Source organism: Neomonachus schauinslandi, chromosome 5, assembly GCF_002201575.2.
Source record: "Neomonachus schauinslandi chromosome 5, ASM220157v2, whole genome shotgun sequence".
In the NCBI taxonomy this organism is placed as follows: domain Eukaryota; kingdom Metazoa; phylum Chordata; class Mammalia; order Carnivora; family Phocidae; genus Neomonachus; species Neomonachus schauinslandi.
In genome coordinates this window covers 105,997,805-106,002,794 of record NC_058407.1, presented here as the reverse complement: position 1 = coordinate 106,002,794, position 4,990 = coordinate 105,997,805, and positions in this window count along the sequence as shown.

Below are 4,990 nucleotides of genomic sequence, written 5' to 3'. Positions count from 1 at the left end.
GGGACTCCAGGATCATGACCTGAGCCGAAGGCAGTCGCTTAACCAACTGAGCCACCCAGGCGCCCAAATTATGACCTTAACTTCTGTCATCCCTCCCAGGGTGGAGTTGTATTTTCAGCCTAAATCCTTAAAGTAGAAAAAAATGTGGTCTCCTAGACATTTCAAGCACAAGCATAGTTTTTGAAAAGGAGACCCTGAGATATCACATCGCTATGGAAGTGCACTTGCTTTTCTCACCCCTGGGACAGTCTTCCACTAATGTCTCAGAAAGAAACCAAAGCCAGCAGGGTCAGAGAAAGCACAATTTCTGTCAGAACCGAGAATTTGATCCAGTTTGTCCTTTGTCTATTTCCACTTCCGATGCATTTTTCTGTGCTTTTCTGGGGCCTCCTGTCCCCAAAGCACTCCTCACCCTCTAGCAGTATCATGTTACCTGATCATTCTTATCACAACCAAAGCAACTGATGAACTAATTCCTACTAACTCTTCTCAGTATCCATTTAAGACAAGACTCCAAGAGGGAAGAGAATCTTGAATCATGGGTTTCATTTTGGGTCAAAGCATAGAGCAAATCTGACATGTAGGAGTCTACCTCCTGCAACACTGCCCGTGCTCCTGCCATAGCCCCACTCCAGGGTGGACTGAAACCATTCCATCATTCTCACTGGCCCCTCCCCTCTTGGAATTGTAGTAGTGTGTCAAGTCTAGGACCCAGATCAGGGACTAGGTTGAGAAAGCATCCAGTTGGCAAACCCTAAGATAAAAGTTTTTCCTAAGATAAAGGTTCTAAACACCGGCCATGCATGAGGACCACCTACAAAACTTTAGAAAAATGTGCCTGAGCCCCACCTGAGCTTGATCAGATGGTTTTCCAGGGTTTAGAATCACTGCCCAGTCTCATCTCCAGGCAGGGCCTGTCACCAGGGCATAATTTCCCTCTATTACACCCAAATCCTGACTAAGGCTAACTGAAGGAATTGCTTTCAGGATCCCTGAATTACCTTAGAATCTAAGTTACATTTAAAAACTGGGGGGATTCCTGCAAGGCTTGGTGTGTTAAATAATGAGCAGCATGAGCATCACACCAAGCATATATTACAAAAAAGCATTTTTACTTTCTTAAAGTGGATGTTGAGAGAAGACTTATGTCTCTAATTTTAAGAATGCTGATGGTATGTCTGGGAACTGTCCACAGTAAAAATCTTAGCCATTAAAGGACTAGATATATATTGAGAATATTAGTAGACTGCAGATATGTGGTAATGATGATAATAATGTGAGGAAATAATTTGGAGCATATTATGTACTAACCTATTTGTTTTCTTGACAAAGGGGGAAAAGTTAGATAAAGGGAGAAGAAAGTTGGAGATTAGGGTTTCTACAATACTTTTGGTTGGAGATCTCTGGGTTATTTCTATTGTCACTTATTAAACTTAGGTTTGCAGTTTTTGTATTTAAATTATTTATTTCTGGGTGCCTGGGTGGCTCAGTCGGTTAAGCATCTGCCTTTGGCTCAGGTCATGATCCCAGGGTCCTCGGATGGAGTCCCACATCAGGCTCCCTGCTCAGCGCCGCTCCTCCTGCTTGTGCTCTCTCTCCCTTTCTCTCTCTGTCAAATAAATAAATAATTAAAATCTTAAAAAAATAAAAATAAAATAAATTATTTATTTCTTTGGAGGCGTTTTGCCTGTAGTGACTCCCATGTATACTGGATTTTTACCTTGCACAGCCAGAGTTGGGAACCAATGGAATAAAGCGTTAAAAAGACAATGCCAAAGGACTCAAGGTATTTCTTCCACACCTGGCTTTAAATGAGGATTTCAGGATGTACAAAGGCATCATGTCACTAAGATAAAAGTTTTTCCTAAGATAAAGTTTCTAAACACCAGCCATGCATGAGGACCACCTACAAAACTTTAGAAAAATGTGCCTGAGCCCCACCTGAGCTTGATTAGATAGTGGGACCAAGGGTTGCCTTAAATTACCTAATTTTCCTTAGTGGTTTAAGGAGAAAGCAGGGCTTTTCGGGGTATGGTGCTCTAAAGCATACAGCTTCTAAGGATCAAGAGCACAGAATAAGGCTTGATAGCGGTGGATATGCAGCTCAGTAGCATGTCATTGGCATGCTCACTTCTTCCCTTCACTGTGAGCGACATACCTGCAAGCCATCTGCAGGAAAGGCTATGAGACACAAGGCAGCCCTACTCTTCACATTCTGTAAGTGTAATTATTATTTTTTTTAATCTAAATGACATAAGCCATCCTTGGGTAGGTATGGAGAAGAAAAGATTACAGAAGAGGATTTACATTACCTTCAGATAACTTCTTAAGTGAGAAATTTAGCTTGCTTCTCTTGATTACTCTGTGGAAGGGCTCTATGTATTAAGTTGATTTAAAACTCTCATGCATGGACACAAGCACACATATTTCTCGTTATATTTGTACCCCGTATAGAGAGTATCCTCTTGTGTAGAACTAACAATATTTCTCAGTGACAGCTAACAAATAGGACAGAATGGAACAAGACCCCTAATAGATACTCAGTCACAGAGATACTCCCTACAGCTGGTGGTGGGTGGGAAATCATTGGCAGCAGGATAGGTCTTATTTGGGATTCTTGTTTTCAACTTGTGGTTTAGCAAGTATTTGTTGATTTGATTTGAATGGAATTTATTCTACTTTCTAAGGCTTACTTTGAAAGATGACATACTGTATCAAGAGCATATAAAACAGCCCTTTCCAGAAGAGGCTCATTCCAGCCTCACACTAGGACTTTTGTGTCAGCCATTGGAAAGCTATTCCTCATGTGAGTTCTACTTACATATTCAAAGTCTCCTCGTTTGGTTAGTTCTTTTTTTTTTTTTTTAAAGATTTTATTTATTTATTTGACAGAGAGAGAGAGACAGCTAGAGAGGAAACACAAGCAGGGGGAGTGGGAGAGGGAGAAGCAGGCTTCCCGCCGAGCAGGGAGCCCGATGCGGGGCTCGATCCCAGGACCTGGGATCATGACCTGAGCCGAAGGCAGACGCTGAACGACTGAGCCACCCAGGCGCCCCATAGTTCTATAACTGCCAAATGAGGAATGGACTAGACAGCCCACTGTGGAAGGCAGCTATCATCTTGTGCATAGCAGAGAGCATTCACTTCTGTTGGGATAAACATCCCATGGTTCAGTTTCTCCAGGCAGTGGAGGTTGGGAATGGATTTGGTCTGAGTTCAGTGGGAAGCCATGGGAGAGGCTCCTTTGCAGATGCAGGTGTGAAAGGAAGATAATGGGACTCCTGCCTCATTAGTGAGAGAAAAAGATGCCAAGTATTGATTCCCAAAATTAAGACCAAAGAAACTAATGAAAAAAAGCCAATTCAGGTATGACTGTGGCCTTTCGTCTACCTTGTAAGTTCCTGGTTGAGTTGAACAATGTCAGGTAAATAGCTGGGTGGCAGAATAAAGTCACTGACTTACAAAGTTGAGAATGTGATAGGCTAGCACATAACTGAAAAGGTACTGTCCTTCTAAGTGTTTAAAATCCAGATCATATGGACAACAAAGTTCTGATGTAAAAGAAAGTATCTGAGTCTCAATGCAAAGTGAGCTCTAAAAATTTTCAAATGTAATTAAAACAATACATATTCAAAGTACAGAAAATCTAAGATAAAAAATCTTGAAAAAAGTCACCAGAGGGCGCCTGGGTGGCTCAGTTGGTTAAGCGACTGCCTTTGGCTCAGGTCATGATCCTGGAGTCCCGGAATCGAGTCCCGCATCGGGCTCCCTGCTCGGCAGGGAGTCTGCTTCTCCCTCTGACCCTCCTCCCTCTCATGTACTCTGTCTCTCATTCTCTCTGTCTCAAATAAATAATAAATAAAATCTTTAGAAAAAAGTCACCAGAAAAGTACAACTTACTTAAAAAGAAATGAAGATGAGCATTATATGACCTCTCCTTAGAAACCATGCAAGCAAGAAGGGAGTGGAATGAGATATTTAAAGTGTAGAGGGGGAAAAAAATCACCAATCAGGAATTCTGTGCCCTGTGAAAATATCCTTCAAAAGTGAAAGAGAAATAAAGGTTTCTCAGGTGAACAAAAATTGAAGAAATTTGTTGCCAGTAGACCTGAATTGCTAGAAATGTTAAAAGAAGTTTTTCAGAGAGAAAGGATATGATATAGGTTGGAATCTTAGATCTGCATAAAGGAGCATTGGACAATGATTAAATGAAGGTAAAATAAAAATTTATTTTTATTCTTTCTTTAAAAAATATTTATTTAAGTAATCTCTGCACCCAATGTGGGGCTTGAACTCACAACCCCACGATCAAGAGTCCCACACTCTAAGCCAGCCAGGCACCCCTAAAAATTTATTTTTCTTATTCTTAATTGATCTAAGAGTTAACAGTTGGTTTAAAATAAAATAATAGGGCGCCTGGGTGGCTCAGTCGGTTAAGCGACTGCCTTCGGCTCAGGTCATGATCCTGGAGTCCCGGGATCGAGTCCCGCATCGGGCTCCCTGCTCAGCGGGGAGTCTGCTTCTCCCTCTGACCCTCCTCCCTCTCGTGCTCTCTGTCTCTCATTCTCTCTCTCGCAAATAAATAAATAAAATCTTTAAAAAAATAAAAAATAATAAAATAAATAAAATAAAATAATAAGAGCAACAGTATATAAATATATATATGTATATATACTTATGTATGCTTGTGTATAAGTGAAATGAATGATAGTAGTAACATGAGCAATGAGAAGGAAGTTAGGAATATTTTGTTATTATTAGGTATTTGTTCTACCTGTGAGTTGGTATAGTGTTATTTGAAGGTAAATTTGGATTAGTTATAAATGTGTATTGCAAAGTCTATGGTAATCACTTTAAAAAGTTTATGGTAATCACTTTAAAAAGTTTAAAAAGTATAATTGACTGCATCAAAATAAAAAGCTTTTACAAAGCAAAGGAAACCACCAACAAAATGAAAAGGCAGCCTACTGAATGGGAGATAATATTTGCA